The 26,469-nt window shown below is 35.7% G+C and overlaps 1 protein-coding gene and 1 pseudogene across 5 annotated transcripts in view; one reads left to right on the forward strand and one right to left on the reverse strand.

Moving 5' to 3' along the window:
* Positions 1 to 26,469, reverse strand: part of SOCS5 (suppressor of cytokine signaling 5) — a 122,414-nt gene that overhangs the window by 8,243 nt on the left and 87,702 nt on the right. The window lies entirely within an intron of this gene.
* On the forward strand, positions 20,157 to 21,704 carry LOC308506012 (AP-3 complex subunit sigma-1-like; annotated as a pseudogene). The gene is made up of 3 exons: positions 20,157 to 20,170; positions 21,122 to 21,192; positions 21,394 to 21,704. The product of its transcript is annotated as an AP-3 complex subunit sigma-1-like (transcript).

Consider the following 26,469-nt stretch of genomic DNA (forward strand, 5'->3'; position numbering starts at 1 on the left):
AACCGGCAGCCTTCAGAGTTAGGAACATGGAGCTCTAACCGCCTGAGCCACCGGGCTGGCCCCAATGTTCTTTTTAACAGCATCCTATTTTAACTTCTTGAATATAATATCTCATTTGTCTAAGGATATAAAACTTTTAAATGTTTTTTTTTTTCTTTTAACATTTCAAATATTTTTATCTGTGTCTTCTCAGTACCTTTTTCCCTTAAGGCTTTAGGTCTCTTTTTTATTATTATTTTTAAATTTTATGTTAGAGGCTTCCACAAGTGTCTGATGATCCCTGGCTATCCACCAGCGCTAACTAACATGCTAATCAGAAGCTCTAATTGGGGGGTGGGGGTTGCTTGTCAACTGGCTGGCTTCACTACAAGGTGATGAGGCAATGAGTTAGTTTTCTATTAGGGAATCCCCAAAAGTAAGTACCTGTAAGCCTGTCTCCTGACTGCATATCTCAGAGAGAAATGCTCCAATCGCCTGTCTGGGGCATATATACCTGACTGCCATGTTCTGCGAACAGGGCAAGGAAATGGTGGGGTCTTAACCTGAATATTAAGACTTTCGCTTAAGTCCCTGTTTTTTTCAAAAGGTGTCCTTATTTATAAAACATATCGCAACTCCAGCAATGACTGAACCTCTTCAATTTCTCAAAGCTCTAACCTCTGGTTATATCCAAGGTAAAAGAACGATAGTCTCATGGCTGCTCAGGGTGAAGGAGTCTGATACAGACTTGAAACCATCCCTGTTTTCAGCTCTATACTTCATTCTTACTTTCTGAAGTGAACTGACTCCTCTAATTTCTGAGCCAGCAGTGTAAGTTGGTTTGCTTTTTTTTTAACGTACTTGTTTGTTGGCACTTAGATCACCTTTCTCAGTTCTCTTAATTTCTGGCTACCTGCTTCTACCCAAAACTTGACCAATCAGGCCTACTTCTGTCTTCTCTCACCTGCTTTCTACTTGTGAGTTTATGCCTTATATCTTTTTTTATTTTTATTTTATTCCTTTAGTTTTAGTGGGGTTCCAGGAAGGAGTAAAGACAGAATGCCAAATTGACATATTTAACTAAAAAGTCCTCTTTTCACTGTTAAAGACATGAATGGTACCATACAGAATATCACCCAATCAGATCAGTAATTCCTTCCAATTGCAGAAATAGCAAATTTTTCTAGAATGAGGGATCTGCACAATAATGTTGGCTGCATAATATAATCACCTGGAAACTACATGATACATAGGCTCCCTCCCGAGAGATTCTGATTTAACTGGTCTGGGGTTGGGCATGAGCACTGCTATCTTTTATAAGCTCTGGGTGAGGCTCCAACGGTAGCCCCAAAAGAGACAAGTAAAAGAACACTGCTCTGTCGTGGGATGTGAATAGTACTAAATAAACTAGGCACCACAATCTCATCACCATGTCTCTTTTTATTTTTGTCACTGTATACAAGAGGCCTACAGAATCTTAGGAGAGATCGTCTAGAGCAGTGCGTCTTAAACTATCCATTATAAAGAGCCAGTTGCTTTTTTAATTTTGCAGACTGATTCTTTTGTAAGATATAATAAGAATAAATTACTGGAAATATGAACTGTAAAAAAAAGACGTGAAATACAAATGCCAATTTTATTAGATTGAACAGACATAAAGTAACTGTCAAACTGCTATAAAATATTTTAAATGCGTGCTTTTAATTTCTATACCTAAACTTGTCACTGGCTGGTAGTGAACTATACGGTGGCACCAATTGGTGGCCCATATTTTGATTAGCTCTGGTCTAGAGCGGTGCTGTCCAATATGTGTGGTTATTGAGCCCCTGAAATGTGGCTAGTGCCACATATTAAATGATAATAGCTTGGATATAATTGGTTAAATATATTATTAAAATTAATTTTATTTGCTTTTTAGTTTTTCAATGTGGTTACTAAAAAAATTTAAATTACATATATGGTTCAAATAATATTTCTTTTGGACAATACTGATCTACAGCTGTGGTCCGCAAACTATAGCCCAAGGACCAAATGTGGCCTGTGGCCTGTTTCTGCATGGATCCTAGCTAAGAATGGTTTTTACATTTTTAAAGATATTAAAAAACAAACAAACAAACAAAAAACCCCCAAAGAAAATTGACAGAGACCACATGTAGCCTGCAAACCCTAAAATAGTTTCTATCTGGCCCCTTATAGAAAAAGTTTGCTGACCCTGGTCTACAGTGTGTAAGATTAAAGTATTTCTCTGCCAAATTCAGGTACAAGAGGCAGTTTAGGAGATTCAACGTTTGATTGATATTTTGGTGGCATTTCAATAAGTTTTAGAAAAAGCTAATACAACGTTCAGTAGTAATATGACCCAGAGATGCAGGGACGCATGGCCGTCATAGCCATAGGCCCTTAAATAGCCTAAGAACCACTTGGGTTTTTTAAAAAATTATTTATTTCTTGTTGTTTACACTCTTTATTGTGACTATCTGACTGGATGCCTATTTATCTTTTATACTGCGATTTAATATTACGTTCAACCATATACAATTACTGTTTTGTGGGTAATAAATGGTCATATAATTCAACCTCAGAGTTCAACTATTACAATATACATAATATATTCTTATAGTAGCTGTACATACGCACCCAAAAACATGGAGCTCACTGATCTAGTACACAGATACTTCTGTTCCCACTGGTTGAGTTGTATTTTTCTGAGTTAGTTATGTTAGTTTCCAAATATGTTCATGCCACTTATTATTGAAATTATGTGATTCAATTAAGTGTTCATTAAAGTAATGAAATGTGGCAGAGTGGGGAAGAATGAATTGAATGACTCTGAAATAATAAAAGTGAGATACTTATGCTATTGAATTAGGTATAGGCAAGAAAATAGTTTAAAAAAATTAGAAAACATTGCAAAGATCTTTAAGGATTCTAAACTCAGAATGCATCAAGAGTCTAAATTTGTGTTCTATTTTAAAAACTCAAAAGGGAAATCTTAGATGATACATTATGGATATGGTTTCCGCAAAATAAATAATATGGAATTGCAACAAGAGGACCTACCTTCAAAGAAAAGACCTTCCTTGGCCCCTTAATCGAAAGACTGACAAGTGAACATGCAATCTTATTCTTAGAGTAAAATATTCAAGGTGTGTATCCTTTCTATGATTTCCTGCTTTATTAGACTTTATAGACTGCTGATCCTGATTGAATCAGATAAAAGGTCTTCCTCAATAACCATTTAATTAAAATTCATAGTAATGTCAGGAGAGAGAAGTACAAAGTCCTATTGGTAACAGGGAGACACGATCTAGTTTACGGGATAGTAAGCAAGAAAGACTTCTCTCTGAGGTGATATTTCAAAATCTTGTGCTAAAGGATGAGTAAGAACGAATTAGGATCGTGTTCTGTATGCAGAGAGAACAGCATCTGCAGAGGTCCTGAAGCAGGAATGACCATGGCATGAATAATGGCTAATGTTAACATAGACTGAAGAGTGCCCAGATGAAGTTGAAGACGTAGGGCTTGTAATCCACGCTAAGAGAACAAGAGAGGATATTAACACTGCCCTGAACACTACCGCAGAGATCTAAGGAAGAGCTGGCCAACGGTGGTGATCGTACCGATGGATTTGACATGTTTACAAGTCAAATCTACAGGATGAATGATTGATGGCTAATGGGGAATGAGGAAGAGGGAGGTGTCCAAACGACTGCCAAGTCTCTGGCTTGGGGAAATAGTTGGAGAGAGATGCTATCTCAGAAACAGGAAACACAACAGCGCAGTTTTGGCAAGTGAGGGGTTGGAGGGAGTTAATAAATTCAATTTAGAAAATGTTACAGTTGAGACTGTCATTGAAACATCTAAGTGAAGTCTCACTAGTCCCTTAGTGTGTATTTACATTATGGATTACTATACAGCAGGGATAAATTATAGTTACTTATATCTGTACACACAAATCTCAAAAACATAATGCTTAGAGAAATAAATATACAGATGATATATTCATTATGAATTCATTTACCTTTTAGACAGGCAAATCCCAAAATACATTGTTTAGGTATACATACATATATAATAAAAAATATAAAAAGCAAGGAAATGGTTACCTATTTCGGGGAGGAATACAGAATTAGGAAGAGGTACTCAGAAAGCTTCTATTTCTTAGCCTGGGTAATGGGTACATGGTTTGTACTTATTAAGTATTCTTTAAAATTGCACTTATATTTTATACACTCTTTTTTGTATATGATACATTGCATCATAACATTTTAAAAATTATACAAGCCACATTTTGACCACAATGGGAATTAATAACCAAATATTATAACAAAACAAAACCAAAAAACCACCAGGAAAATAAAAAGTTCTCATAACTCTTAAGTAAAACAGGAATTCAAAAACGAAAATTACAGACTGTTTAGAAAACAGCATTATTAATATTTTGCAAACTTTCTGCTGTATAGCAATTTGGCAATATTTATCAAAATGCTCTTACTCTTTAACTTGACAATCACATTCTAGGCTAGATGGTTACCCTAAAACCAGGCAAAGTTGAAAAAAGGAAAAACAACCAACAAGAAGAACAAAACACAAACAGTTTTCTCTAATGTAGTACAAAGGTCAGCAAACTTCCATATAGTAAGTAAACATCTTACGCGTGGTGGACAGTAGGTTCTTTGTGGCAACTACTGAATTTTGCCATTGTAGTCTGAATGCAACCACAGATAATATGTAACTGCATAAGCATATGTCAATAAATTTTTATATGTCAATAAAATTTTAATGATGGTCAGCGAAACTTAAATTTCATGGAAGTTCCACTTGTCACAAAAGCATTCTTCTCCTGATTGTTTTTTCCAACCATTTACAAATGTAAAATCCATTGGCTCAGAGGCTGTACAAAAACAAGTGGTAGATTTGGCCTAGGGGCCATAGTTTGCCAACCTCTGATATGGTATATCATAAAACCTTGCATACTACATTTACTAAAACAATGTTCATTCTATGGAACAATTTTGGGAAACAATACTCTAAGAAGATAATCTTGAGTACATAATAACAAAGATATATGGATGGTCCCTAGAGCGTAATAGTGAAAAAACTGCAAACTATTTGTAAAAATGAAACATATACATATTATAGAACTAAAACGCTACTTAAACATAACAACAACAAAAAAGTCTAACCTTCACCTTGAAATCCTACCACCCAGAGATGACCACTGTTACTACTTTGGTGAAAATCTTTCCATATGTTCTCTTTTAAGCAAAAAGTTGTACACAATCTTTTATAATTAAAAAAGTCTCCTTCATGTCTGTAACTATATTCCTTTCTCATTTTTTGAATAGTAGTTTTTTTCTTTTATCATTTTTAGTTATCTATGTCAGAAATGGGATCAGACTAGTAAAACAGAAAAACTTCTGGCAGCTGTATTTTTTAAACTGATAAATAAACCCAAGAGTAAGTGAAGTGAGCAATAAGACAAACCTCTGGGAAGCTCAAAAAAGAGAATGACGGTGATGGCTGTGATGACAGTTTACCTTACTGAATACTAACCACGTGCCAGACACTGGTATAAGCTTCTCTCAACAACCATATGAGTAAAAGTTTTCTCAATTTTATAGATGTAGAAACTGATACACAGTACTAGTCTGCAGGGCAGTGTCAATCTCCTCTCTTGTTCTCTTAGCGTGGATTACAAGCCCTACATCTTCCACTTCATGTGGGCACTCCTTAGTCTATGTAAATAATAAACTGGGCTTATTAACAATAAACTGGGCTTAAGTTTCTTCCATTATTATTAATCTATTCAGGTTTTCTACCTATTCTTGAGGCAGTTCTGGAACTGTATATTAACAGTTCTAAGTCCAAGGAGTGTGATTAACAAACTCTTTAAAACCTCAAGGAATACATGATTTCTATATTTTTTCAGTAACAGAAATGGAAAAGTTTCAACTTTTTGAAACTGCAGAGCAAAACAAGTGATGGAACTGATATTAAAATTTGACAAAGGTAGCACATGCACTCTCAAAAGAAAATTACTGACTTGTTCCATTTTATTGTAATGTGTGAAACAATACTCTGACCAAAAGAATCCAGAGAAAAAGCTAGATTCACAGGCCAGCTGTGAATGTATTGGTGTTTATATTCTATGCCTATCTATTATGAAAGTCATCATGTTTTGTATAGGCTTGTATATCACTCAGAAACGTTCTGATATTATTATAACTGGTGAATCTACATACAGGACTAAGTTCTATTTCTTTTCTAGAATACTGCTTTTAATTAAATGGTCAGTTAAGAATGTGGTTTGAAACCACATGCTTAATTCAAGTGATTAAGTTTAAGAAGTTCCTATATTTCTTTCTGCATATTAAGAAAAATATAATAATCCATTTTAAAAAAGAAGAAAAAAGAGGACATAAGAGCAAATTAAGAGTCACAGTGGTATACAGATTCTGCATTAATACCCCCCCAAAATGATAATTTAAGGGCTGTTTCTTTCTCTAATAAAAGATAAGTATCTAAAATTTGCATCTCCACTTCTTGAATTTTACTCACACAGTTCTCACTTCCCGTGTCATGTATGAGGGTGCTCTAGGCCATCAGAATGCCATTCTTAAACCCAAATCACTTGTAGAGACACTGCCTGTGCTTCGCTTCGGTGATAAGCATGAGCTAGTCAATGGGAGGCGGTGGGAAGAGAGCAGGTTAGATTCCAGCTGTACCACTAAGAATACTGTGACCCTGAATGTATTCCTTCACACTCCTGAGCCTAAATTTGTCTCTGGGTAAAATGAAGTTAACAATACCTACCCTTGTGGGTTAGATATGAGGATTAGAAACCTTATCTACAAAGCCTTTGGCTCACAGGAGACACTGAAAAGACAGTGGCTTTAAAAATGTTACCAGTACTATCTAGCATAAAGCTTTAGCTTTTCTTTCCTTTCAACATAATCCTCCCTTTCATTTCTTGTGGTTCATGCCACAAGTGTCAGTACCGTCCTATGTACAACATCTGCCAGACTGCAAGTTCTATGCATCACTTAAACTTCTGTTATCTCCCAGGAAACACGATGAGGACTTCAATGTTCCTCAGCAGTGGAAGCTACAGCTCATCTACAACCTACACTAGCACAGCTGATCTGTATAGTACTGGACAAAGCCCAGGAACACAGTCCTCCTTCTTTTTCCTTGCTTCAAAATTCCTTTTCAGTCTATAAAACACTGCCACAATTTAAATTTTACTATATAGAGATTGCACACTAGAGAAGTGTAAAATCCTGACAAGTTACACCGCATTTTCTATGGAGAAAGTGTCTTATGTAACGTACTAACAATGACACTCCTCATTGAAATGTTTCTTATCTGGCCAGTATCACTGGCAGACCGGGATGGAACACAAGGAACCTGTGCTTTAGCTTCAGAGAGTCCTCAAACCAAACTCAAGCACTCACTAGCTGTGTGAAATCTAAGCCTCAGGCTTTCCATCTAAAAACAGGAAAAACTGCCCCTCTTACAAGGGGTTTAAGAGGATAACACGACACAAGGCAAGTACAGCTGAGTATGTAATGGTGGCTCAGAAATGGTAGCTTGTGTTACATAATCAATCCAAAGTAGGAGAAGATACATGTTGGTGCTGGTGGCAAAAAGCAAAGCTATTTTATGTCTAGGGAAAGATCATGGGTAAATTAGTCCTGCCTTTATCCCCCCCTCAAGGGAGGCTACTTCAGATAGATAAATCAAGCCACTTCACTAAGCAATGCAACTCTGTGTTTCAGTACTGTAAACACTGCCTCTGTAGATCATGCTTCCTAGAGCACAAGCCATTAAACCATCCCGTAAATCTCCCTCAACAACAAAAGGCAGCTACAAACAGACAAAAACCAACAACTCTCAGTTGAGGAATTTAGTGGATCAAACTACTACACTGGCTAGCCTTAATCCAAAAAAGAATCTCTAATTTGGGGAACTGCTTAACAGTGAGCTTATTGTGATCCTACAAATAATTTATAAAGAATATTCAGTTACCAATGGTAGGTGAGCAATTGCAATCTGGACCGTTTCTTTTTCTAAAAAGGATAACCAATTCATAAGCCCAGCAGTTTAGTATCACGAGAAATACAAAGACATTAAGGACTGAAATAAAATGATTTTTTATAACAACACTTTCCTTTTATTTTTTATTTGAAACTACTTAAAGACATTTATCAACCTTTTATGAACTAAAGGATACTACTGTCTTCTATGCCAAATTTTAAGGCCCGAAGAAAGCTTAAAGTCTTCAAATAATGTGACAGTTATAATGAATGAATGAAACAAAGGAAGGAAAGAAGGAAGCAAGGGAAAAAGGGAGACAGGAAGGGAGGGAGGGAGGGAAAAAAAGAGGGAAGGAGAGAGGAGGGAGGGAGGAAAGGAAGAAAACATAATCAGGACAAGTTTTCTTTTTTTGATCTAGATTCTTTACTAGCTAAGAAAGATTTTTTACTAGTTAATCTTACTAGCTAAGATTCTTTTCTTTACTAAGAAAGAAAATTTAAACATCACAAAATTAGTCCGTTCTGTAGAAAGAGATTTGGGAGGGGTACGGGGAGAAGTAAAGGCAAATAAGGATATCTTTTAATCACCTAAGAAAACTAATGCTAAGAGAAGCATTTTGACCAAAATTACAGAAATTCCAAGTAAACACCCCAGTTTTGTGTTAGTGTTATCATATAACATAAAATTTTACTTTTTAAAAATCAGGAAAATAAAAAAACCTTTTGCTTATAAATAACTGAAATAAAACCTCACCTATCAAAAGCTGAGAAACAAGTAAGCTGAATAGGTGACAAAATATATTCATTTTAACATTTACTGATAGCACAAGTGGAAAACATAATAAAGCTCAAGTACTCAGAGGATAATACTGAAAGCCCTTGCTCTACACATAGGAAGACTGACAAATAAGTTCGGGAACTCATTGCAACGATGTTGCTAACCTTTTTATTTTTTTTTATTGGGGAAGGGGAACAGGACTTTATAGGGGAATAGTGTGTACTTCCAGGCCTTTTTTTCCAAGTCAAGTTGTTGTCCTTTCAATCTTAGTTGTGGAGGGTGCCATTAGCTTCGAGTTGTTGTCCTTTCAGTCTTAGATGTGGAGGGCGCAGCTCAGCTCCAGGTCCAGTTGCCGTTTTCTAGTTGCAGGGGGCAGAGCCCACCATCCCTTGCGGGAGTTGAGGAATTGAACTGACAACCTTGTGGCTGAGAGCCCACTGGCCCATGTGGGAATCGAACCGGCAGCCTTCAGAGTTAGGAGCACGGAGCTCCAACCGCCTGAGCCACTGGGCCGGCCCCTTGCTAACCTTTTTTGATATCAGAGGAATTATTCATATGAATTTGTACCAACTGGACAGTTAACAAAGTTTACTATTTGGAAGTGCTGAAAAGGCTGCATGAAAAAGACAACCTGAACTTTATGCCAACAATTCATGGCTCTCGCATCACGACAACGCACCAACTCACACCGCACCGTCTGTGAGGGACGTTTTAGCCAGTGAACAAATCACTGTATTGGAACACCCTCCCTACAAACCTGATCTGGCCCCAATGACTTCTTTCTTTACCCAAAGATAAAGGAAATATTGAAAGGAAGACATTTTGATGACATTCAGGACATCAAGGGTAATACGACAATAGCTTTGATGGCCATTCCAGAAAAAGAGTTCCAAAATTGCTTTGAAGGGTGGACTGGGCGCTGGCGTAGGTGCATAGCTTCCTTATACAAAGTACTCCAAAGGGGAGTACTTTGAAGGTAACTATAGTGATACTCAGCAATGAGGTATGTAACACTTATTCTAGGATGAGTTTGTGAACTTAACTGTCCATGAATTTAATTGTATTTACTCTAAACGAATCCACAGTTGAAGTAAACTTCATACTCTTGACACCCAGTCCATAGCAGCTTAGAAATTGCCAATCAGAAAAGGTGGTGTGAAAGGATGGTCAGAGAAAAGAGAAGTGCTATGAGCAGGTACACTTACCAGAACAAGACCAAAAACCTTAGAGAGCATGAAAGCCTGGGGTCACTAACTACATGGGTACACACTGTAAGACAAAAAAGTGAGCAAGTGGAGATATAAAAAAAAAAAGATTTTAAAGATAAGAGACTCTTATGAACAACTTTATGTCAATAAATTGAAAAACTTAGAAGAAATGGCTAGATTTTTAGGAAAATATAAATTTCCAATACTGACTCAAGAAGAAATAAAAAATCAATGGCCTGTAACTCTTAAAAAACCTGAATCAGTAATTAAAAATCTTTGCATAAAGAAAGTACCACTCCAGGCAAGTGTTCCAAGCAGACGTCAATCTGTCTGACAACTATGATTTCTTATCACTGATGGCCATAGCAAGAGGTTAGGGTCAAAAGAGAAGTGACAGCCAGCACAATAAGGCAAGAAAAAGAAATGCATATTAATTGAGAAGGAAGAAATAAACTCTCCATTTTCAGATGACATGATTTTCCAAATAGAAAACTCGAAGGAATCTTAATTAAAAATTAAAAATAAAAAAATGAAAGAAAATCCTAGAACTAAGTAAGTTCAGTAGGGTCACAAGATATAAGATTAACACAAAAATCAAATCGTATCCATATGCTAACAAACACACACGGAAACTGAAATTAAAAGAGATGCAACAAGGAATATGACATTAAAGGGCAAGGAAACAGACTGACAGGATATTTCTTTCAAATTATTCCATTAGCAAAAGTCCTCACTTCTGTATGCTCCAGAATGAGATTCAAACGGCTGGAGAACAATATGCTCGCTACCGTAGTCACCACTGCCTTCATCCTTCCCCTGGGGAAGGTGAGCGGTAAGAATGTGGCCTCCTGTCCACTCTACAGACACATCAGGCCCAACCCTCCTCTCCACCCCCCTGCCCTCTCCCAAGGTGGTCTCCATCATCATCACACGTCATTACGCATTAGTGGTAACAGCTGCCTCAACAGTCCACCTTCCTCCGTCTCACTCCCTTCTAGAACATCTTCCATAGTATTGACCCCAGGATTTCAAGCGGCTTAGGAAAAGTCAAGAAGACTCTATGTCTGGCCACCTCCTCCACACTTGAAGAACTGAACACAAAAGAAGCAACAGTTCTCAGTATTATAATTTAGGAATATAAATAAAACACAGCTAAAATTATGTCATCTGGAGAAAAAAGGTGACCAAATGGTTGTTTTTATGTATGTGAAGAGTTTTTCTCTAGAAAGGAAAATTCTGGTCACTTTTCAATCCATCGAAATACAAAAACAAAAAAACACTTAGAAAAAAATTAATATTTCAAATATTAAAACTGTAAATAAACAACCAAAAGAGATTTGTGAGGAGTCTTTCATGGGAGATGCTCAAGAGGATAAGCAACCCTCTGTCTCTAGCCAGCCCAGGTATTCCTTCCTCTACAAGCAACTGGATTAACTAACCTCAAAGATCTGTGATTTTAAAACAAAAATTCGAATTTAAAAAATAAGCACAGCATTCCACAAATAGACTCAAGTTATTTAAAGGTCTAGCAATAGCACAGCAGTTAAAACTGATTCCTAATCACTGTACAATTAAACTAAAGTATAATCATAATGTCCAAGATACTGAGTTATCTAAATAGTCTTATACTGTATATCTAGTCGTGTTTCAGTCAGGTGCTAACTTAATGTTCAATTTAAACACTACAAGTTTAGTGCAAGCTGCAAAAATACTAATAAAAGCAATAATGTTCTGTCAACACAAACTTTCTTCTTCCTGTCTCCCCTAAAAAAAAAACAAAAAACAACGCTTTCTACCCAGTTTAAGGTATAGTTTCTTACCATAAACACAACTGAAAAATAAGGGTTCTTTTACAAGTAAAGAAAAGTAAATCTAAATAGTTTCAAAAATGAACTGAGCAGTTTAAGTACAGTTAATTCATAATATTTTTTGCTAATGAAGGAAGTAGTGCTTCATGAAAAAAATTCTTCAACATTCTGTCAGATTTGAAATGAAATGAGATTTACTATTTACTTAAATAGTTCACATTACAATTGTTTGACGTGTAGCAGGTAAAAATAGTCTGTTATTGCTTGCAAGTAATCCTGGAAACCCACTTTATGAGGTAATTCTCCACCTTGTCAAATAACAATAGACTCTTAGTTTTCACAATAAAATATCAAACTTTTCAGTTAAACACTTGGATCTAATGTGGATGAACCATTCCACAATTGCTATTTCTAACTAGAAATCATAAACATACATAAATCAAAATTTGATTTTTAAAAACTATTGTTGTGTTGAAAGAGCTAGTTTAAGGAATAGCTAACCATCCACAAAGATTTTCTATGCTCTGTCCCTTATCAAATTACTTCACCAGAAAGATAATATGTGGTTTGTATTATTATGACTCCCTACAGATACACTTTACCAGAATTACAACTTAATATTATGCCCTTAAGCTTCATTGAGTTTATAAAATAAATGGCCTTGTATCATTTCATGTTCTATAAAAACAGTATCAAAGACACCATTCCTTATATAAAGACTCACATAAAAAATTCCTTTTTGACTTTACAGCCAACATTTCTCTCCTTAAAAACCCGATACGTTTCCTTAAAGCAGACAATGAGAAACATATAAAGCATTGAGTTCCTCTTCATTTCTGCTATTACCAACAGGAAATTCAAATGGAAGGCTTAGTTTATAAATTTCTGATAGACTTAGAGATCCCTCCATTTCCTACTATAATTCTATATCAATCATCATTATACTAAATGCCCAAGTATGAGTTTATTATTAATCCATCTTTTTTCCCTTCTTTTTGGAAGTAGATAGGAATAAAAATAAATTTAACAGTCAAATTTTCAGAAACTTGAAAACTATACTTCTAGGTCTAAAATTTAGTAATCTCAAATGTTCCTACAGAGCAACTGATGAGAATATCAATGTACTGTAAAATAGATAAAACCCACCGTAAAATAAAAGTAGTAAATTATAGGAAACCATATGATCTCTCCAAGAAGAGACGGAAAGCCTATTTAAGCAAACTGTTCAAGAAAGAAACCAAAAAGGAAATTAATACTTAATGACAAAATTTTAAACTTTTGCATGTTAAAAAATATGCCATAAACAAAATGATAAGCTGGATAAAACATGTTCAATATATGACAAAGTATTAATGTATTTATAAGAAAATGATAAGATGCAATACCTCAAAGGGAAATAGCAAAGGACATGTCCAGAAAAGTCACAAAATCGGATATATACTTGGCTTATAAATATATGAAAAAGAGGTAATTCTTAGAATTTATTAAAGATATCCAAAATAAAATGTGATATAAGATTTTTCACTTACCAGCTTGGCAAAATTTTTTGTTTTGTTTTTTTCTTTTACATTTTAATGGTAATATCTAAGCATGGGTACTGGGAAACTAGCATGTTCACATGTTCATATGAGAATATAAATCCATGTGGCATTTGAAGAGGGAAATTTTATATTACATATCCAAGCTTTAAAAAGATGTATACATTTTGACCCAAGATTTCAATTAGAAATTTTTTAAAATAGATAAGGACACAAAGATTTATATACAAGAGATATTCCTCAAAACATTAGTTATAGTAGCAAAAAATTGGCAATAACCATATTATTCAGTTAACAGAGGATTGGTTAAATAAACTGTGGTACTTTCATATGCTGTAATAACAGAAAGACATTAAAAACCACGTTTCTGGGGGCATTTAATTTTCTGGAAATGTTCATATTAAATTAATATGGCTATAAAACAGTATGTGTAAACTGACCTCTACACACATACACATACACACACAAACATATGTTTTAATAAAAAGATTATGGGTAGGAAATTCTACTGTGGTTATCTTGGGTGGTTTTTTACTATTGTAATTTCATTTTTTCCTGTATTTTCCAAAACATTACATTCAAATGTTTTAATTTCCTAGCTGGAAAAAAAAATGCTATTTTAAAAGGAAGTAGATCTTGAAAAAGACCAATCTAATTTCATGTAATAAGTGAAAATTATGCGTAAAATGCAGAACAAATAAGAAGTATTAAAAAAAACTTTTTTAGAAAAGATAGGAGAACAGTGTGGAAGCAAAAGACACACAAAGAAGGGATGAGAGAGGCAGATTAACACAATCAATGGAGAAAGGAATAACAAAATAGAGATCTCCACTAACCCAGACTGATTTTCTCAGACAGAATTGGGGATAGATGAGTAGTAACATTAGATTGTGAAGTAGGAAACACCCTTTCCAAGAGAGTACCAGAAAGTAATGTGCATTCGTTTGGATACAGAGATACTATTTATATGATAACCAACAGAAATAGATTATGTGATGCCATGTAACATTAACATTTCTAGTACAGCTGAGCTTCAATTAATTTCTAAAATGTAATAAAGGTGGCAGGAAAGGTGGGTATTCCATTGTTATAAAAGTTTTCTACTTGTTAATCAAAAAGTAGCACTCTGATATGAATTCAACTTTTACATATCAATCTCTGAAGGATTCAACTCCTTACAATATCAGTCTTTTCTCATTGTTGGGTACTGATCACATTCACTCAGGTTGGCAAATGTAGGTGTGCGTGGTGACGGAGAAGTCCTGGTTTGAAGTGTGAATTTGATGGTAAGGGAAATAAGAATTCTCACTGAAATCCAAGAACAAAATCAGTAACACAAGTGGGCCTAGTCCTCAAAGCACTGGAACTGAGAGCCTGCTCCAGTTCCACGGTTGCCCTAGGAGATCAAGCAGCAGGAATTTCTGCGTCCTCATTCTAGTGCTCCTGCCATTACTGTGACTCAGCAACTCCCTGGGTACCAGCTTTTGGTACCTGATTTGCCTCCAGCTCCCAGTTGGTCTCCCTGCTTCAATACTCTATTCTTTTTCTACCTCACAGCGGCCACTTTGTCAATGTCATACCTTTGGCTAATTCTCAGTCTGTCACAGGTCCCTCCTATCTTTCTCTTGACTTTTCAAATTCTGCTTATTTCCATTGCTTAATTGCCAAATCCCTGTTTCTTTTTGTGAGTTTTGTGATCTACATCATCATGTATATTCTTCCAGTAATCACCTTTTCTTATCAGTACTGAAATCATATAGACAGAAAATTAAAAGCAAGAGCTGTATTTCTTTAATCAAACAATGAGTTCTGTGAGAACCTGACTGGACAGTGTTAATTTCAAGAAAGCAGGGACTTTGTTTTATGTCATGATTGGTACATTTTAGATGCTCAATATATGAATTAGATGCTCAATATATAAATGTTTGTGAAAAGAAGTCATTAACATGGAGGCGGAAGTAAAAATGGAAGGTAAATGGAAGAGAAGTGGGGGAAAAATCAAGAGGATTACCATTTTTGTTAATGACAGACTAGGATTTTTCAAAATAACCCTCCTGCCGAAAAAAAGTAAAAATCCTTCAAAACCAAAAACCCAAAACCTTAAAATAAAAGCTGACAAGATGGTAGGAAACAACTGGACCAAATTCTAGGGACAATTGGGAACCCAGACAGGTAATAAGAAACTCCAGAAGACTGACCCTTAGGGTACCTGCAGATAGAGATCAGCAAATTAGATCTTTGGTTTCAGTGGCCTCACAGGATTAGGGGAACAAATGTCAGTGTACAGATTCCTCAAAAGGGGGAGAGCCCAAGGGAACATCTCCCCACATTAAACTGGGATCCAAGACATAACCTCAGGTAAAGGTAAACAATAACTAAGCCTAAACCCTGATCCCATGCCCAGGTAATGACAGGGAAGGTTGTTTTAGTTCAGACAGAAGTGAAAGGAAAAAAAAGAATGGTGGGTAGGACATCCAGAACCAGGGTCCCTAAACAGTTTGACGAGCCTGGGCAGGGTTTGTAGTCTGAGTTTGCATGAACTCCTTCAAACTGTGAAATTCTTTAAAACTATTACTGGGCTAGTGATACCTTCACATCTTAAAAGAAAGAAACACAAGCAAGTTTGGAGGGGGAGGAGCACAAAAAGAAGTGGACTGTTATGTGATACCAGGTAGCATCTGGAAGGAGTTTTAAAAATTTTAAAATAATTATAGATTAGCCTTGGGCAGTCACAGGCAGTGGCTGACCTTGCCCTGCATGGGAGCCCCTCCCAAGAGGCCCCAGAACTAACATTCTTGGTGGCCGGCTTCAGACCACAACAAAGCACCACCTGATTAGCTCCAAAGGGTGGTCTCAGCAGGCACCAGTGCTCTCTGGGGTGAATCCTGCTCTGTGGGGTCAGATTCCACACAGCAGCTTATGCTCTGTGGTCATGGGCAATCTTCACAGCCTGTCACCGAGGGTCAATCTTGTCTACAAGTGACCCACTTCAGAGTAAAAGACACAGAGACCAAAAGTAACGGGATGGAAAAAGATATTTCACGCAAATGGAAATCAAAAAAAGCTGGAGTAGCAATACTTATGTCAGACAAAACTGACTTTAAAACAAAGACAAAGAAGGGCATTTCATAATAATAAAGGGACCAATCCTACAAGAGGGTATAATCTCTGTAAACATTTATGCACCCAACATAGGCACACCTAAGTACGTAAAGCAAATATTGATTGACATAAAGGGAGAGAGAGACAGTAATACAATCATAGTAGGGGATTTAACACCCCATCGACATCACTGGATAGATCTTCCAGACAGAAAATCAACAAGGAAACAGCAGCCATAAATGACACATTAGACCAGATGGATTTGATATTTTTAGAGTATTACAGTCCAACACTGGAGAATATACAATCTTTTCAGGCGCACATGGAACATTTTCCAAGACAGACAACACGTTAGGCCATAAAATAAGTCACAATAAGATTGAAATCATATCAAGCACCTTCTCCAACCACAATGGTATGGAACTAGAAATCAATTACAAGAAAAAACCTGAAAAACACACAAAAACATGGAGGCTAAATAACATGCTACTAAACAATGAATGGGTTAGCAATGACATCAAGGAAGAAATCAAAAGATACCTTGAGACAAATGAAAATACAATGACCCAAAATCTATGAGACACAGTGAAAACAGTCCTAAGGAGGATGTTCATAGCAACACGGGCCTATTTCAAGAAACAAAAAAAAACAAATCTCAAATAAACAATCTATACCTAACGGAACTGGAAAAAGAACAGCAAACAAAGTCCAAAGTGAGTATAAGGAAGGAAATAAAGATCACTGCAAAAATAAACAAAATAGAAGCTAAGAAAACAATACAAAAGATCAATGAAACCAAGAGCTGGTTCTTTGAAAATTGATAAACTTAACTAGAATCATCAAGAAAAAAAGAGAGGACCTGAATAAATAAAATCAGAAATGAAAGAAGTGACAACTGACAACACAGAAATGCAATGGGTTATAAGAAAATACTACGAACAATTAAATGCTAACAAAGTGGACAATATGGAACAAAGACATAAATTCCTGGAAACATACAATCTTCCAAGACTGAGTCAAGAAGAAATAGAAAATCTGAACAGACTGATAACTACTAACAAAATCTAATCAGTAATTTAAAAACTCCCAACAAACAAAAGCCTTTGACTGGATGGCTTCACAGGTGAATTTTACCAAACATTCAAAGACTTAACACCTATCTTTCTCAAACTACTCCAAAAAATTCAGGAGAAGGGAAGGTTTTCAATATCATTTTGCAAGGTCACCATTACCCTGATTCCACAAGCAGACAAAAACATTACAAAACAAGAAAGTTATAGGTCGATATCCCTGATGAACATATATACAAATATCCTCAACAAAATATTAGTAAATGGAATTCAGCAATACATTAAAAAAAAAACATACACCATGATCAAGTGGGATTTATTCCTGGGATATAAGGTTAGTTCAATATCCACAAATCAATTAATGTGATACACCACATAAACAAAATAAAAAATAAAAATCCTATGATCCTGTCAGTAGATGCAGAAAAAGTGTTTGACAAAACCCAGCATTCATTTATGATAAAAACTTTCAGCAAAGTGGGAACAGAGGGGACATACCTGAACATAATAAAGGCTATCTATATATGACAAACCTACAGCTAACATCATACTCGACAACAAAAAACTAAAAGTGTTTTCCTTAAGATCAGAAACAAGACAAGGATGTAAACTTTCACCACTTTTAAACATAGTATTGGAAGTGCTAGCCTCAGCAATCAGACAAAAAACAGAAATAATAAAAGAAATCCAAATTGGAAAGGAAGAAGTAAAATTGTCATTATTTGAAGATGACATGAAACCATATGTAGAGAACCCCAAAGATTCCACCAAAAAACTATTAGAACTGATAAATGAATTCAGTAAAGTAGCAGGATACAAAATTATTTTTCAGAAATCAGTTGCATTTTTATATACCAATAACAAACTATCATAAAAAGAAATTAAGAAAACAATCCCATTTAGAATCCCACGGCAACAACAACAAAAATAGCTAGGAATAACTTGAACCAAGGAAGTAGAAGACCTGTATTCAAAAAAATTCTAAGACACTGAAGAAAGAAATTGAAGAATGTACAGATAAATGGAAGCATATACTGTGCTTACGGATATGAAGAATTAACATCATTAAAATGTCCATACTACCCAAAGCAATCTACAGATTCAATGCAATCCCTATCAAAATACCAATGGCATTTTTCACAGAACCAATGGCATATTTCACAGAAGAAATCGTCCCCAAATTTATATGGAACTACAGATAGCATGGCAATCTTGAGAAAGAAGAACAGAGGTGGAGGTATCACACTACTGATACCAAACTACACTACAAGGCTGTAATACACAAAACAGCATGGTGTTGGAATAAAAACAGACACACAGATCAATGGAACAGAATAGAAAGCCCAGAAATAAACCCATGCCTATATGGTCTATTAGTCTATGGCAAAGGAGGCAAGAATATACAATGTGTAAAGACAGTCTATTCAATAAATGGTGGTGGAAGAACTGGATAGCTAATATGCAAAAAAATGAAACTAGATCACCTTCTTACACCACATACATGAATAAACTGAAAATGGATTAAACCATAAAATTCCAAGAAGAAAACACAGGAAATAAACTCTCTGACACTGCTCTTAATAATGTTTATTTTTCTGATATATATCCTCATTCAAGGGAAACAAAAGAAAAAAACAAATGGGACTACATCAAACCAAAAAATTTTTGCACAGCAAAGGAAACCATCAACAAAACAAATACAACCTACTGAACAGAAGGAGATATTTGCCAATGATACATTCAATAAGGAGTATAATATTCAAAATTTATAAAGCACTCACACAAGTCAACACCAGAAAACAAAAATAATTTAAAAATGGGCAGAGGACCTGAATAGATATTTCTCCAAAGAGGACATACAGATGGCCAACAGACATATGAAAATATGCTCAGCATCACTAATCATCAGAGAAATGCAGATTAAGACCACAATGAGATACTACCTCACACCTGTCAGAATGGCTGTCATCGACACATCAACAAATGACAAATATTGGTAAGGACTTAGAGAAAAGGGAACCGTCATGCATTGGTGGGAGGATTGCAAATTGGTGCAGCCACTATGTTAAAGAGTAGGAAGATTCCTCGAAAAATTAAAAATAGAACTATCTAAGACCCAGCAATTCCACTTCTGGGTATATGCATATATCCAAAGAAATCCAAAACACTAATTTGGAAAGATATATGCACCCCTATGTTCACTGCAGCATTCTTTACAATAGCCAAGACACGGAAGCAACCTAAGTGCCCATCAATAGACAACTGGATAAAGAAGATGTGGCACATATATACAATGAAATATTACTTGGCCATAAAAAGAATGAAATCTTACCATTTGAGACAACATGGTGGACCTGGAGGGTATTATGCTAAGTGAAGTAAGTCAGACAGAGAAAAACAAATACCATATGATCTCACTTATATATGGAATCTGAAGAACAAAATAAACGAACAAACAAAACAGAAACAGACTCACAGATACAGAGAACAAACTGATGGTGGCCAGATGGGAGGGGGTTGGGGGGCTGGGTGAAAAAAGTGACAGAATTAGGGAGTACAAATTTGTAGTTACAAAATAGTCATGGGGATATAAAGTATAGCACAGAGAATATAGTCAATAATATTGTTATAACTATGTATAGTGTCAGGTGAGTACCAGACTTAACGGGGTGATCATTTCATAAATGATATAGATGTCTAACTGCTATGCTGTACACATGAAACTAATATTGAATGTCAACTGTAATTGAAAAATGAAATTAAAAATTAAAAAAAAGAAGAAAACATGAACCTTTACTGAAGGAAGACACCTTCGTTCTTGGCCTCAAAGAATACCTACAAGTAATTTTAAGGACAATAGCAGTAGGCACAGTCAAATATAGGGATACAGAAGACATCATGAGTGAAAAGAAGCATCCACAGGAAATAAAAGTATCAATAGTCAAATTTTTTCCAACAAGAAAATCCTAGGCCTTGATGGCTTCATTGGTGAATTCTATTATTATTTAAGGAAAAACAAAAAATTCGAATCTCATACAAATTCTTCCAAAGACTAAAAGAGAGAAACATTCCCCAGGTGATTTTATTAGGCTAATATAACCTGATACCAAAGCCTAACAAAGACACTGAAAAGAAAGGATACAGGCCAATCTCAGTCATAGGTATACATAGAAGTTTTTTAAACAAAATATTAGCAACCTCACTCCAACAGCATATAAAAATGATCAAGTTAGATATCGTCTAGGAATACAAGGTTGTATGAACATTAGAAAATCAATTAGTGTAATTGATCACACTGATAGGTACAGAACAAAAAATATATGATCATCTCTTTAGATGTAGAAAGGCATGTCATAAAATTCAACATATACTTGTGATGAAAATTCTTAGCAAACTAAGACTGAAAAATAAACCTTACCTAAGTTAATAAAGAGCATTTCCAAAAAATGGCAGCTAACCTTATCCTTGATGAAATGCTGAGGTTGGAATAAGAGAATCCTTATTATCATCACTTCTATTTTACATTGTCCTAGAGGTGCTAGTGAGCAAATTAAGAAGTAAAAGGCAATCCAGCCCCCATCCCAGCGCCCCCCCTTCAGACACGATCCAAGTGATCTTATCCTCAACAATCACGGGAAGCCGCTGCTCTCCGAGTTCTCCCAGCCTCACAGTGACGATACACAAAGCAAATCATCAGGGAGACATTCCATTTGGTATCTATAAAAGATTAAAATGTTTGTAATTTCCTAGAAGGAGGATCATTAATTGGAGAATCTGACAGCAAACTGATTTACGGATATTACGCAATGTTATATTTCGTCTTCTGTGGATTCTTCAGAAAGTGAATTTGGCATTTCAGATCTACGTCAAGTATTTTGGAAACATTAGACAAGTGTTTTGAAAATGTCTGTGAACTGGATTTAATTTTCCATGTAGACAAGTTTCACAATATTTTTGCAGAAATTGTGATGGGGGGAATGGTATTGGTGACCAACATGAATGAGAACTGTTACACCACCCATTGACACACAAAATAAACAGGAGAAATCTGAGGCTGGCTTAGCGGGAGCGCCAGCCCATGATACAGCAGCTGTAAAGAATATGAATCTTCCCGGGAACCCAAGAAATATTAGCATTGGTGAAAGCAGTATAAAAGTGCCAAACCTGCCCTCTTTTAAATAAAAAATTTAAAAAGGCCACTTTCCCAGGTAAAATCCTGGGGGAAAGTCATCTAAGTTTACCATGCAGTAATTTACTAAAAATAGAGGAGGAATGTCTTAACTTTTGCTCTTGGATTTAAGTCAAGGTACTGTACAAAAAATGCGTAACATCAGTATGGTGGTTCAATGTTGCTTTTCTTGCTCAATTTTGAAGAAATTGAATAGTTGCAGTGTGATTTTTCTTCTTTCTTTTCTAAATTGTATTCCTATGCCCACCTAAGCCACGCCTCTATGTACTAGTTACAAGAGTATTTCAAAAAGTATTTGACATTTCTTTATATTATAATCAACCCAAAATGTTGGTGTTTTGTATGGGTCAGAAGTACAGCATTCCTTAATTCTTTCTGTCATTTTTCACAATTGTTAAAGAACAAAGCATGCATTGCACAAAAACATTATGACCTTTCCTCTTAGTTTGAGAGAGAGAAAAAGGCATTCATTAACTTCATCTTTATAGATTTGAAAGGAACAAACAATTATTATTCCCGGATGAAATAACTGTGTATTTCAAAAATCCAAAATGATCTACAAAAAAATAAAAAGGAAAAGAAAGAAAATAAAAACAAAAAAAGATGAAGACAAAATGATCTACAAAAAAAAAATTAGAATTAATAGGCAATTTAGATTCCACTTTCTTATTTAGCAGCATGGGAGAAGAACTGCAGTTTCCTGAATGTGATTTACGAATTTCATCTATTTAACCTAGAAGAGTCAGTTGCAATGAAGCTAATGGGGGAACAAATTATCCGATTTTAAGAGTTTTTACATGTACCTAGAGGTTATGAAAACCTATGTTCTTGCCTTTACAGTTATAACCGGGATTTCCTGGATGTGTGCCGGAAGCACATTCCAGTCCACACATCCCACCCACAGCCTAAGAAGTCTGTCTCAATTTGTCCTCATATACCTCAAATTCACAGTATCTAAAATTAACTTAAGATTTCTCCCCAAAGGGGGTTATCAGTACCACATTTCTATGCAAGTTCTTAGAAAATTTTTTTTTACTCTTCTTCCACTTAACACCATTGTATTTAATGTAACCTAGTACAACAGCTTCTTTTCCCAGAATGGCTCTCAAATGTACCTTTTCTCTGCACCTACGCTGCCAGGAAGCTTGTCCAGAGTTCTAACGCCACATTCCCAGATTTCTACAACCTTAGTCTCTCCTCTCTTTCTGGACTTACTTCCTTTCAAGAACTCCCAACAGTCCTACACAGAGTCCTGTGCCTGACTCGCACTCACCGCCATCCATGATTAGGCCCCATTTTATCCAAACTTAATTCTCCTTACTCTGAAATACCTCCACTACTTTGTCCTTCACCATTCAATTCTATTTTTAATGTCTACATCAAGTTCTAATTTCTCTAAAAGGATTTACTACGAACACCACAATTTGTTCTTTTCTTCTCAGATCATTTCAGGCATGTCAATTTTATCTCTACAACAGTACACCAAGGGGAGAGAGAGAAATTTACATCGAAATTTTTTAGGAAAAGACAAAAGGCGCCAGAGCCAAGGTGCCCTATTCTATCCTGGTGCCTGGGTCTTGGCTCAGGTAATTAAGTATATCAACAGCTGGTCTGAGAGTTAGCTGGTGAAGTATGACTCACCATTCTGCCAAAAGGACTAAACAATTAGCTGCAACGAGAAAGCGTCTATGAGATTCTTTTTAAACTGCGGGGCATGTATTCCTCTTAAGTAATTATTAGGTTGGTACAAAAGTAATTGAGGTTTTAAACAGCAATTACTTTTGCACCAACCTAATATTTGAAAGCTTGATCAGAGAATTTTAGTAAAAGAATTTGATTGCTAATTTGGACTATGTACCCAGTGGGATAGAGGCCAAAATCAAGAATTTTCTAGGCATCAGTCGTATTATTGGCAGTCAAACATTCAATAATAATTATTGTCACTAAGCAAACTTCCTTCTGATAACAAAAGAGGTCAGGTGATAGGAATGGAACTGATTTTCCTCCACCAATTCTTGACCCTTTTCTTTTCAATGCTAGAATATATGGTGATGGAAGGAGAACTGACTGGGTGGTGAGCACACAATGTGATATATAGATCATGTATTATAGACTTGTACACTAGAAACCTATGTAATTTATTAACCATTGTCACCCCAACAAATTTAATTTAAAAAAATGTTACAGACATTTCATAAAAGCAAACCCACCAAGCTACAGCTATAGTTTCTTTCTCATTGTCCAGTCATGTTATTATAATATCTTCCTATTTCAAAAGGATAGGGAGTCACAGTTTGTACTCTCCTGTGTCATTACCACGTAATCAAGAGATTCTTCATTAAAACAAAATCTAATCATTTCCTGTGAAAAGCTACCATATTTCCTTCTAATTCCGCTCTTGTGCCTATTTTCCAGATTTATACCAAGATAATGTTTTTCATAACTTAATTTTATTTTTTAAATTTATACTTCAGAAACTATGATTGGGAGAAGGGAGTGTATTACTTCCTATAAAAATAAGTTCCTAATGTAGATGATTGTTTTTGTCTTCTTTGCACTTTTCTTATGTTTTCTGATAAAATGGTATGTAATTATATGGTTTCTGTTTGAGGGTAGTGGTAGTGAGATTACCACAGAGTAAGACACTATTTGTATTGAAAATACTTGTAGAAAACAAATTTTAAAAATCTTGCAAAAAAACAGTGTAACACAGCAGCCCACGCATTCACTGACAGATGAAACGATAAAATGTGGAGATATATATATGAATATATTCAGCCTTAAAAGGAAACAAATTCTGACACATGCTACGACATGGATGTACCGTTAGGATAGTATGCTAAGTGAAATAAATCAGGCACAAAAGGACAAATATTGTCTGATTCCTCTTACATGAGGTTCCTAGAATAGTCAAATTCAGAGACAGAAAGTAAAATGATGGTTGTCAGGCGCTGGGGGGAAAGGGGATTGGGGAGTTAGTGTTTAATGGGTACAGAGTTTCAGTTGGGGAAGAAAAAAAGTTCTGGTGATGGATGGTGGTGATGGTTGCACAACAATGTGAATGTAATGCCACAGAAAGGTGTACTTAAAAATGGTTAAAACGGTAACCTTTATGTTTATTTTACCAAAATAAAAAAACTAGTATAACACAGAGAATACACAACCTTTCAAATAACTCTGTGTCCTATCTGTGTGGTCAATCCTGAGGCATTATTGAAAAGGAGAAGCTATGCCATCTATTATTGGCAGTGTCCACCTTCTTGCTACATAATAAGAGAAAACAGGAAAAAAAATTAAGTCTAAGAAATCAATGTCTACATAAGCAATTACTCTTGTTCACATGGGTATTTAAATATCATCACCTTTTTTTGTCTCTGACAATTTTGCTGTAATCTTCCTGAATGTCTTTATCTCTTCATTCAACACTTTATGAGTCCTAAATTATATGTAAAGTGCTAAAGATTAAACCACGAAATAAATACATTCAATCTCTGAGAAGTCCACAATTTGGTGGAAAAGGCAAATAAATTATAATACAACCTAAATGCTAACTAATTAGAGAGTGCTATCAGGAACACAAAGCAACTCCCTCTACCTGGGGAAGTGTAGCACACTGCTAGTTACACCCCCTACCTGTTCTTCCTTTCTTCCATAATATAATCAGCTGGTACAGAGCCACCAAGAATAAAGACTTATTTCTCAGCCTTCCTTCAGGCTAATGAGATACAAACAGAAATGTAGTGTGGGAGCTTTAGGGAAACTTGAAGAGACAGCTTGCATGTGCCCTTAGTTCTTCCCTTCATACTCATACTGTTTAAAGCAAAGATACTTCAATTTTGGACCATGAGAACAAAGGTCTGAGAGATCTGAGAGATTCTGAAGCCAAGAGTTGGCAATTACTTCCCTAGTAACTTCATGGAACAGAGCTGTCACTTTAGCCCTACACTGCAAATTCCAAATTTTTATAGGAGAGAAATAAATCTCCTTTGTTTTTAGGCCACTGTTACTTTGGTGGTTCTGTTACTTGTCACTGTACATAATCTTAATGAATGCAGGGGTCAGGGAAGGCTTCACAGAAAAGGTGACTTTGAGCTATGTTTTGAAGAATGAATAGTTACCTGCCAAATGGAGAAAGGCATTTCAGGCAGAGAAAATGTGAAGGCACAGACTCAGGAAAGGGTCTGGATTCCCAAAAGATGAGAAGTGGTTCGGATGGATGGCTGAAGTACAGGGCAGGCGGAGTGAAGTAAAAGAAAAAGCAACCTGAAAGCTGGGGAAAATAGACTCTAAAAGGTCTTCCATGCCGTGCTAAAAACAGATGCTTTTACTCTTCCCATACTTGGTCATAATTAAATGATTAAGAATTCACAGATGATTCTCTGCATATTTTAGAAGAGCCAAATGGCTCTGTCAGAAAACAATCAAAGCAGTATGGATTAAGGTATGGTAAGGGGTAAGGGAGAAAAAGAAAATCTTATGTCTGTAAGAGAAAAGCACACTAGTATTTCTGTAAATGTGGAGGACTAGAAGAAATATCTGGCACAAAGAAAAGATTAGGCTCCTGACATGGTTAGAGGGGAGAGGAGTCTGGACAACATTTGGCAATGTTTGGATGAAGTAAACATTAGAATACTTGCCTTTAAAAGTGAACTGAGGTCGATGAATTACAGTATAACTATGACCATGTGACTGTAATACATTTTATTTTGATTATTTACCTACACCCATGATTTCCTTTTACAAGTGGCTGTCGTCGTA

Source organism: Rhinolophus hipposideros (genome assembly GCF_964194185.1).
Source record: "Rhinolophus hipposideros genome assembly, chromosome: 12".
Taxonomy (NCBI): Eukaryota; Metazoa; Chordata; class Mammalia; order Chiroptera; family Rhinolophidae; genus Rhinolophus; species Rhinolophus hipposideros.